Source organism: Agelaius tricolor, unplaced genomic scaffold (genome assembly GCF_023055355.1).
Source record: "Agelaius tricolor isolate 1412-34295 unplaced genomic scaffold, bAgeTri1.0.p SCAF_3, whole genome shotgun sequence".
Classification (NCBI taxonomy): Eukaryota; Metazoa; Chordata; class Aves; order Passeriformes; family Icteridae; genus Agelaius; species Agelaius tricolor.
The window spans coordinates 34,896,912-34,908,712 of record NW_027269263.1 but is presented as its reverse complement, the minus strand read 5'-3'; positions in this window follow the sequence as shown (position 1 = coordinate 34,908,712).

Genomic DNA, 11,801 nt, shown 5'->3' with positions numbered 1-11,801 from the left:
AGCCTGGCATGGCAGTATGGGATGCCAAGGGGAAAACTCAAAATCCTAACATTCAGTCTTTTGTCTCATCCCATCCCTCAGTGATTTAGAAATGTCTTTTTAATCCCTGTACTTGATTGTGGAAGCTGGGGATTTCCCTCTAGTGGATTATTCACTCCTTGGCTTTGCAGATTTCCAAGTTTTGTAGTGTGTTCTCTGAAACATACTTTCAGCCAGAGTGGCTGCTTTTCCCAAAGCCATCTGCAGAGTTGGCTTTTACATTTTATTCAATATTTATATGCCATTGCTTTGAGGAATTTTGTTCTGGCATGCTGTCTTACTGCTCTGCTTCAGTAAGACCTGCCTTTGCTTTCATGTAGTGCAATTAAATCAATTTGCTTATACAGTATCTCTCTGTGTTAATTTCTTACCCTCATTTTAAAAGTTGTAGTAATAGAAACACTTTTTGTTGTTTTTTTCCCTGCTTATGTGTTTCTGTGTTGCCAGTAACAGACAAGATTTCACAAAGTTAGGAAATATGGCTGTTGAATGAACAGCTAAATTCAAACTCAGGCAGATGAGGGATGTCATGGGAGAATCCAGGGGCATTTTAGAAGATCTTTACCCATAATCTCTGCTATAAACGTAGCCCTTTGACAGGGGTCCAGCACAGAGTGCTGGATTTAAGGACTGTTTTCAGCTCAGCTTTTCAGCAGGTGCTGCAGGATGCAGGTTGGGAAGTGCAGTGGGGAGGTAGCAAGGTCTCAGTTTCCAGACTTGCACTTCCAAGTGTGTTTTGAGGGATTTGTCCTAGAGCAGAACAAAGACATCTGCGAGGTGTGAGAGCACAGATCTCTCCCTGCATCTGCTGCGTGGCACAGCCTGCTGTGCCCACCCCAGCCCTGGTGCTGCCATCTGGGGTGTCCCTGTCTGCAGTTTGCTCCTTGGGAGCCCTCCTGGCTGAGCCAGGCTGTGGTGTCATGCCCACAGGAGCAGGGATGTCTACAGAGGGCTGCCACACAGCTCAGCTCATTTCACACACTGCACGAAAGCATCCATCAAGTGTGTGTTATCCCATCGAGTCCAGCTGGGAAATGCAGAAGGGGAAACATGGGTCAATGTTTAAAACCTTTTAACAGATAAAGTGGTAGGGCTTCAGTATTCCTCAGGAAGTGTCTAATGCAATTTGCTAAGGCTTACTTGGAAAATGAAAACTTTAAAATTGGCAGTGGGGCTGGTCTGACAGCAGGACAGTGTGGATTGTCTGTGAGCAGAAGGGAGGTGCTGTGCAAGCATCTTTGCTCAGCACTGCAAACACAGGAGCTGCCCACCAAATCAGGGCTTCTGCAAACTTAAGCCTAAATGGCCAAAGAATCAAGAACAAACACGTGGAAGAGGAGACACCTAAAACAGTGTTTAATCAAAAAGAAAAACACTCATGCCATGGCTTATATTTCAATAATCAGATGAGAGAAAGCACAGCTGAATTTCTAATTATGATGCCTATTATATCATGCAAATATGGTCTTTCAATCCCTGACAGAAATCCCATAGCCAGAGTTATTGAAAAATCAGCTTATTCCCATGTGTGGTTTTCTCTGAAAATCAAAGCCTGTTTGGTTTGGGGCTTTTTTTCCCCCTCAGCATGGAACAGCTGCTGTTCCTCCATTAACTTTCAATCAGAAACAAACCTCTTCCCTTTCTGGCATCTTAAGAGGCTGCTATGCTGATCTGTCAAGCTAACAATCTTTGCTGCAGAAAGCATGAGCAGGAAAACCTCCGAGGGAATATGTGTGCAATTAATCATGCTGCCTTGTCAGGTCACAGCCCCACTGAATGAATCAGCCCCACAGTTTGGTATTTGAGAGGCTGTGCAATTCCCCTTCTGGTTTGATAGTGAGCCCAAATGCTGCCATTGCCTGCACTGGGCTCAATTCACAGCTCCTTGGTGGTCTAATGGTTTGGAGTCTGGTAAGCCAAAAAATCCCTCTGTGTGCATTGGGTGCATGGCTGGAGATGCTGTAAAAAGAAAAAAATAATAGCTTATTACACTACATAGCTGTAATTTGCATGTAAAATTATATTATAAAATGTGTTGGCATGGCTGTAAAATTGCATACACACCTAGAGTACACAGTCTCCAAACAGCACATGCAGCAATCAATTGAAAATAACCCTCCCAGAAATTCAGTACTGCTTCTGACACTGCATTAAAGAAAAGCAAACACTGTAATTTAATTTAATGAGCTAATGGAGCTCAAGCTTTACTTTTAATAATATAACTTGTTCATAATGTTTCAGCTAGCAGAAGTTCTATCCTTGTTTTTATTTGCATGCCAATTGCCATTCGCTAAAAGCAATTGGAAAAAAAATCAACCCGTAAGCTCTTTCACATAATTGCTTGTTCAGCAGCTGAGGGTTTCTGGACAAAATACTTCCATTTGGACCCCATGCAGCAGAATCATTTCCTTTGCCCTCTTGCAGCAGGCTGGTTTGTCTCATGGTACCCACAGGGGAGGGAGCAGGGCAGCCACCCTCTCTGCCCTGCTGTGTCCAGCCAACAGCACCTCTAGGATGCAATACCTGGGACTTGCCAGGGGCCTGGATAGCAGGAGCACTGCCAGGGGAGGGAGCATCACCCAGGGGCATCAGGGAGGCAGCTCCCAGCTAAGGCAAAGTGGAACATCAGAAGGGGCATGGGTTTGGCAAAGAATGAAATCTTCCATGGAATCCAAAGGGCTGAACTATACTTCTCTGCACTATTCCTCTGAAGAATAATGCTTGAGACAAAAAATTACTGTGAAAATTCCAAGAAATCCTTTCTTAGGCAGGGGGAGAGTAGTTTGGAAGAACCAAACATACAACAGCACACCTAAACAGCAGGTAACCTAAATCCTTACTAGTTTTTTCTGAAAAATCATGAAAAATGGGTCTGATACAAAAGGTAGAAATATATAGAAATTATGGAGTTAGCTAGGGTTTCTTGCTTTTGATGGCATAATTTAAAATCCTTATAAAAGTACAGAGCATATGTTATGAATCTGCAAGTATTTGGATAAGTGAATCACAGGCAGTAAATGATTCTGCTCTATTAAACATAAATAGTGCCCTGTGAACTTCCCTGCTTTTTTGCTAATGGAGACATGTACGAGAAGCAATACATCATGAGGAGCATTTAAAGTATTATCTCCAGATTTTATTGATAAAGTTAATTTAGTTCAGGCTGGCAACAACAGAGAGGAGACTGAAAATGGGCTGCAGAATTGTCAGCACGAAGCAATAATGAAGAGTGAGCTCCCAAGCACAGGTGTGGGATGAGGTGTCTCAGTAACTTTTTTTCCATTATATTAAATGGCAAGATAAAGGGCAAATTAATTGCATTTTTAAAAATATGCCAGATCAGGAGCTTTATGAGCTTCAGTTTGATGGGCAGGTGATTCAATAACAAATATTAGGAAGTAAGAATACTTGCAGAATAATAAAATGTCTTGTCTATTCTTGGAAAATATAAGGTAATAAATAAAGACAAAAGGTACAGACCAAATGTTTTGGTGGGAGGAAACATCTCAGCAAGCAAAACTGTGACTGTAAAGCCTTCAGATAGGCTGCTAAAAACACACTGGTGCTAGCTAACCCTGGGTTTTGTTGGCATGTAGCTGATGGTTTAGGTCTGAAACTGCAGCCTTTTCTCCAGTAGCTGTCACTAGGTGACATTTTGGGGACATGTGGTGGTACCATGTTTTTTAACCTGTTTCAACCTATTTTTTTCACCTGTTTTGCTCAGAGAAATGTATTTCCCATTCTTTTTTGTGTTGAAATTTCTGGGAAGTTGAGAGCAGTGTTGCATGGTATTGTTTACAGCAATTTGGATGGGTTTTGGTGCCTGAGGAAGGACCTGAAGCAGGCAGAACCCAATGGAAATAGCCCCATCCTGTCCGGGTCTAGGTAAAGCAGAGTAGCAACTTCTACTGCCAGCTTCAAGCTCTGCCAGTGCAGCATCAGGACCATCATGCTGATCTTTGTTTCCAAAAAGCAGCCCAGTTCTGCTGCAAACTCATGCACGACCAGAGAACCCCTGCCTAAAGTCTTGCCAGGGGAAGGAAGTTTGCACAGCTGGATGCAGCAAGCAGGACCTTGCTGGGGGTGAACACCTCAATGTTCACTGGGGTCAATGTCAACAGGTTTGGGACTAGGGGGGCTTTTCCTCCAGACTTATTTTGGGCATAAGCCATTTATTCATGCACACAATCTACTGGCCAGTAACCTGTCTTCCTCACTGACAGGACATGCATGTGTGCCCACAGAATTCATGCTATGCCAAGCAAAGCAAAATTGAAAATGGTTTAGGCAATACTCCATGTTTCAAGTCAGTTTTTAAATTATGCCTTGGCCTATATTGAAACCTTGTGGGAATTAGTTGTTTCTGTTTATAGCACCTATACAGATTCACAGCCTGTTCTGTAGGAATAGAACAGCTACTGCATAGTGGAAGCTCATCGCAGCACTAACTGTGCCTCAAAGTAAGATGGACTGGAAGTTCTTCCTTCCCTGCATCCTGCTATTGGAGTGATGCACACATGCTTTGATTTCCCTCTGTTGCTTCCTTGTTAAGCACCCTCTCTCCAGGCACACAAATACATATGTATTGTGCTGTAAGTGTTTACCCAACTCATCATTATTCTGCATTCATGCACACTGAGCTGTCTTTCTCAATAATTAGCTTTGTAATGATCAAAGACATTCTGTACCAACTTGCATTCCTCTTTGTTTTATTGTTCTTCCATCACTCCTCTCTAACTCTTATGTTACATTTTCAAGGTTGTTTTTGCATTCAATTCTCCCTTTATTGATAGCCAAAACAAAAAGACAAAATTAAAAATGAAAAGCCAAATTGATTACTTTGAAATTTATTTCGCAAAGACATATTAGAATGAACTTTTTATTTTGCTTGATGTACATTCTGTGCTTTGCTAAATAACCTTGAAGACTGTGCTGCCAAGTCAAGAGTGGCTATTAGCAATACTCATTATGTAGTTCAAAAGTGTTCTGATAATTTGTCCCTCTATGTTTAAACACTATATTTTGAGAAAAAACCAAACCAAAACAAAAAACCAAAACAAACACATAAGAGCTGCAGTCTTGTTGACAGTGAAGCATTTGCTTCCTCTTTCACAAGAGCAAATTTCTGGCAAATGTATCATGTAAAAATGTACTCTGACCTTGGATGAGGAAGAGGGCTGGCAGTAGAGTTATTAATTGGAGTTGGGTCTCCTCTCAACCCCAGGAAGCCAGAATTTTTTACAGGAAGCTGAACTGCTACATGCAGAGGTTAGATTTTATATGAAGGGCTGGATACTGAAACAGAGACAGCTATGAACTGCAGGGGACATGGTTCCTCCACCCCAGCCTCAGAGGCTAGCCCAGTTCCCATCCCCTGCTGAAGCATCTGTGGGAGATGCAGGTTTTGTGGAGCAATTCAACGTTTCTGCTCATCAGCAGCTCAGTTAAGTGCCTGCAGTGCTCTGGGGAAACCAGCTGTGCAGGCCAGGCTGTGAGGCTGTGAGTGCCAGTGCTTGCTGCTGCTTCCACTGGATACTAGCTTGGCAATGAAGATGTGGCTCTCCGTGTTGGCAGGGGTTGGTACTCACACATCTGAGGGAAGGGAGACAGCTTTGCCTCCTTTTTCCTCCCTTTTCCTCCCTCCCCCGTTGCTTTATCCCTTACTGCTCCTCTGAACAATGCCCTCGCAGTTTGAACTCATTTTCTTTGAACTGCAGGCACTACATAACTCATACTTGTGCCTGTTATTCCATCCCTAAACATCTGCCATTATTTATCTGGGTGGTTTAAACTCTTTATGTTCGATTTATTAATCTCCCTGAGAATTACCTCCAGCTTTGAGTGCAAATATGTTCAGCAGTGGAAACAGCTGCAGGGCTCCCCAGCTCCTCCTGTGACGGATTCCATTACAAGGCGACCTCCACCATTCAGAGGGTGGGATCTGATGACTGTGCCATTTTCCTGGACAGAGGCCATAGCTCCATCCAACACAAGCTGGAGCAATCTCTTTTACCACCTATGTGTTGAGTGAAGATATTTTTAATGCAGATCCAGAGGCAAATGTCTTTGGTGAACCCCTTTCCTCTGTTGTGGTGGCAGAGGAGCTCCAATTCTGTGCTGCTGGACATGCTGCAGTGGGCTCCCACCACACAGTGCTCCTCCAGCATGTCTGGGGACATCCAGCATGGCTGGGGACATGGCATTTGTGCTGCCAGCAGCTGTGGCAGCTGGTCCTCACCCAGCCTTGCCCGCTGTGATCTTAAATGTAAGGAAGACAGGCAACAAGGGGCCTAGAGTCTCACACAGATAAATGATCTCTTCTTTTTGGTGTCTTTTCCCCTTACATTTCAGACTTGTGCCAGGCTGAAATGCTTGCTTCAGGGCTCCATCTTGCCCAGATCCCATATTTCCTACCATTGTCAGTTTTACCAAAGACCTGGTTAGGTCACACCACATTCTGTGGCAGATTAGACCAGCCACAATGGTCATAGAAAATCTTGATTTGGATACTTAATGGTGAGTATCAAGTTGAAGGATGGAGGGCCATTCATTCCTTTTGCTTAAAGGTCAGTGCACAAGCAGCCTTTGAAGTTCAATTACTTCAAGGCCCATATACCACCCAAATCTGTCTGTGTCTCTGCTGTAAGGTTTAAAATGCACCACTGTTTTCTCTAGCATCTTGCATGCCATCTGTTTTCCAAATAACTTTCCTCAGCTGCATAATTTAATTACTGAAGATAAGAACTGCAGGGGGGAGGATATGGAGAAAAATGAGAAATTTGTTTGTGAAGTCTCTGCATTCAATTCTCCCTTTCAATGTGTGGGTACTAGAAGATGTAAAGTGGCACTTCAGGAGCAAAGGGGACCTGGTCACACTAACAAGGCTCTCGGCTTTTCCATTTCCCTGGAGAAAGTTGAGGCAGGGAACAAAGTCTCACCATGCTGGGCTTTTGTGTGCTTGGCATAGCACAGGACATGAACCAGTATCCATCCTCCTGCTGCTATCCAGAGCTTTTCCTTCACTTTCTCTTCGAGGCTGGTACCCAGCCATTGGTCATACTTGCATTTATGGGAAAGTCAGTGTTAGACTAGCCTTTTTTCAAACCTGTCATTCCTGTTCCTCAGGGGGATAGGTGGTAGTCTGGGGGCTGAGGTGGGTTGGAGTCTCATTTTCTGGGGACAGCTGCGAGGGACTTGTGAGTGGCAGATCATGTTTGGCCAGAGCAGCTGGACTAAGGGATTGGGAAAAGTCTGAGAAACAAAGAGAGTGATGTCTGACAACTCATGTCCTGTGAGCCTATGGCTGCACAAAAACCTCTGACTCTCTCCTCTGGAACAAACTGGGGAGATTAAAAATAGCTATTTGTTTTTGTTGATGACAAGGTAATTTTAACACAGGTCACTTCCCCAGTCTGCTGCACTGCAAGGCAGCACGCAGAGAGATGTGGGAACAAGTGGGCAGCACAGGGGATGGAAAGGAGGAGGTGGGAGAGAGCCACTTCCTTGGGGACAGCAGCATCCCACACAGAGAATTCCAGTGTGTCTTTCCCAGGGGAGGCTGAGTGAGGAAGGAGAGCTGGGCCCCCCTTGGTGCAAGGACCTCATGGGAGAGGTGAGAGTGCTCCTGCACTGTGTGAGCTCCTCAGCTCAGCCCCCTGCTCGGAGCGCAACAGAGACTGTCCCCTGTGATCACACCATATGGTCCTTCACAGGCTTTTTTTTCAGAGAAGGGGAAATAAATAAAAGATGTCACCACAATACTGTTGGAGGTCTTTGGTGTTTTTCCCCAATGAAATGGATGGATCTTCCTTAGACAAGAACAGAAAAATTCACTCAAAATCTTTTCTGTCTTGTCTTCTTTTTCTCTCATGGACTCAGTGCAATGAGATGTTTAGATCTAATCCCAGCAAAGTAAACACAAATTTGTGGTGAAGAATATTGCCAAGGCAAGGATCTGAAATACATACCTGACACTAGCACTTCTTTTTGGTTTTTCCATTCTTGACTTTTCTAATTGAAAGCTCTGGCATTTTAGAGGCAAGATTTCACCCTGGGAACTGCTGGAGGATGCTGGGGGACTTTCTTGTTCACCAGAATGTTTACAGAAAATTTGTCACAGCCTGACCAGATCTAATTGGCATGATGTGTAAAGAAACAAGCTCCTTGGATATTTTTAGTACTCTCCAACCTTTCTAGCACAGAACTGTTGGGCATTAATTAATTCCAGTTATCTGACAGTTCATTCTTTCGAAGTTGGATTCTCACAAATAATTTGGCTCCAGGTGTCTTTCAGATCCAATGATAAGACAATAGGATGCTGGCATTTATCATGTCTGGTGTCTTGAGTGTATATTTTCTGATGTTTGATACTTTGGACATTATATATCTCTTTATTGCCTTTGCAACTATCCATCTTTTTCTCCTAGTGGTTTCATTACTGCAACTTTAGTCATTGACAGGCAGGAGAAATGCCCCCAATTAACACATGGACCTTTCTGTAGCTGTCTTTTATTTGTACAACATTTTTTCTCTAGCTAAGATGTGTGGAGCATTCTGAACATCTTCACTTTGCTTTCTGCATCCAATTATTTTTATTCTGTGTTTTTACAGTGTAGCTCCATTCATACCAAAGCTATTTGGGTAGCTTTACTACAGGCCATATGGTCTCTATTTGATTTTCCAGGACATTTGTGTGTTCCTATCCGGAAAGCCCCTAGTCTCTTCTTTAACTTCAAGATTCTTTACTCTCTATGGTATGGAAAACAGAATTGGAGGGCTTTCTTCCTGTGCTGGCCACACTACAGCCCCAAGCCCAATTTAGACAAAACCCAAGTATATGTATCCCATGTATCCAACAGGACTGGGAGAGATTTTATGATTATAGTGGAAAGAGTTAATTCTCAGAACTATTACTAAGTTTCCAAAGTAAAATTTTCTGAGCTAGAATTGGAGACAGGATTTTGAAAGAAAGAAAGAAGTACCAGATCAAAGTCAAATTTATGCTCCTGATAACCCACCAAGGAGTTTTTATGATGGTGTTATAGTAGCCTCATATTCAGCTTTCTTCTGCCCATGTTTTGGACCTATGAATGAGGATGCACTTGGGCATTGCATAGTAAAACATGGATAGTTTTAATGCTTTGTGCAAACCAGCCCAGCCTAGACAGATACACAGAAAACATCCATGAGATCCAACCTTTGAAAAAGGGCTGCTGGAAGACATGGATCTCCAGGAGGGGTTCACTCAGCTCACCCCTTTATACCTGCTCTCTCCTTTGGAAAGAACAGTTTCTCTTTTTGAAAAATGAGTTAAGATTTTCAGGGGCAGAAATATCCAGGTTTGGGCCCCTTCTTGTCCTGAGAGGACTAAAATTGCAGGTCTCAGGTGTCCTCTGTGAACAAGGCTGTGTGCCCTCATGGGTGTCAGGAACATGAGAAATCTCTGCCTTTATCCTTGGTAAGAAGCAGCTGCTCTACCTGCTACTGGTTTGGTTTGGCAGCAACAGCAAACAACCACCAAAGGCAAGCAAGGACACTGTGTAATTTGGCAGGGATTTTGGCATGAGTGTGCAAAAAGCTGTGTACAATGATGTCTGGCCAAGCAGCCACAGGACTTGCCAGTGGTGCCTGGAGCCTGGCATTCGGCTGCTGCACAAGGCCATGGCTGTTGCCCTCTTGGCTTGGCTCTTGGCACTGATCTTGGCTCATGCTCTGGGCCTCTGGAATGTACAGATTCCTGTCAGCCTTGGGATGGGGCACTGGTAGAGCTGGTGTGTCCCCATCACGCATCTCTGCAGCCCCCACCACGCGCTGTGGCCCCACAGCTCAGTGACTGAAGGCCTCAGCATGGCGGGGGCACACACCACTCACAGCAGTGCTGAATGCCAGCTGGGCTGCCTCACAGTCCCCTCCCTCCTTGAAGCTGTGTGCACCACCTGGAGCACTCTGTTGGCTAGGACATGCTTCTGCCACCCTTTCTGACTGGGAATTTGAGTCAGGAGGGGTGGGGAGGGCAGCCTGCAATTGGGCTTGGAGCATACCCTCCCTGTGCCAACAGCAGGGACCCTGTCTGGTCAGTGAGAGCCCTCAGGAGAACTTGAGCCTCTTTTGGGGGCCCCAGGACCTCTCAACAGCAAAGCTGTGGGTGCTGAGGTGATGTTTTCCCTGGAGACTTAAAGGCTTTGAGGTCCACAAAATGCTTTGGACCAAGGTGCCTTTGTGCCTGCTCCGTGCTGCTGACACTCCAGATCTCTGGGAGCTGGGACCATCTCTCACCCCAAGGAAAGCTGCTCATTGTAGCGAGGTTCTGCACGGTGCAGTAAGCACCCAGCTGGGGTATAAAGAGGATGCCAGGCACCTGCAGGAGCCAGACCCCAAGAAGCTGCAGCTGTGGCCTGAGGAGAACCAACAGCAGGTCAGTTCTGGGGGGAGCCCATGGGTGGCTCAGTGACCAATCCAGCCCAGCCACGCCACGGCTGCCTCCCAGCCTGCCCATGGCCTGTGCAGCCACTGCAGAGCATCCCCCAGCCCCACAGAGCACTGACCTTGGCAACAGGAGAAAGGCTCCTTGCTTTTGGAACATCTCCACAAATTATGAAGTGCTTTTATTCTCTCTTTTTCTCCTGTGGTGTTTTTGTTGTTGTTGTTCTTGTTTTTTCTTTTTTTCACAAGTTGGGAGTGGTATTGTACCAGAGTGATGTGCAAAGCCTTGGCTAGTAACATCTGAAATTTTCACTTGTGGTATTTGCTGATATACCAGCATCGCTATGTCCTGCCCGCCATAAGATGTCTAAGCAGCTATTTCTAGGGCATAATAAAGCAACTGAAGTGAAGACAGGCACAGACAGAAAACTGAGATTAGGGTACAGGAGCTGACTTTATCAGACAAAACCATCAGCTTGTAGGTATGAAGCCCAGGTACAAATCAAATGCACATAAAAATATCAAAGTTAAAAACTAGATTCTGGGGATATTTTAACAGGAATCAACCACTGTGTTCTTGTTGAACTAGAAGAGACTCTTTAGTTTCCTTGCTGTACCTTGTCAAAACATTCTTATCTATCTTTGTCTGCAATGTTGGCCTTGTTTTTCTTGTGTAGAGATATTAACTGTACATTATTTTATCTTTTTCACTTCTCTTTTGTGTCTACATTGGTTTCAGGACAGAGCAGAACCCAGAGATAAACTTTTATATCATGAAGAAAAAATCTCACAACTCCCTCTGCCTTTGCTACACATCCCCTCAGCAAATAGTTCACAGTACAAGTCAATAAATCATCCTTCCTCTAAAGTAAACTTGTCTTAAACACTTCTGATGACCAATAAGGAGTAACTGAGACAGAGCATTAGCATCAAACACGCTACTGCCAAGCACCCTGACCCCACAAGGACAGTTATGCTATTGGTTTTTAAGACCAGTGGAGAGCAGGAGGAGCAGAAATACATTTGTTAAAAAGCATGGCTCAGATCCTCGAGGGGCAGGCAGCGATGGAAATGCAGTGCCGTGCTAATTGGTGCAACTGCCTGGCAAAATGTCTCTAAAATAACAGGCACTCAAGTTCAAGACCCACTGTGGTTTCAAATACCCACTGCATAACCCAGACAGTATCTGGCCTATTAAAGGAGGGCACAAAACCAGGGAGCAGAGAACAACGGTATCTTTCCACATGGGCACTAATCTGGCCAGCAGGCAACAGCAGAGCCTCTTTTCCCCCAGCAGGCTGAGGCTTCTGATGAATTTAATGCTCTCTGAAGACTGTCTC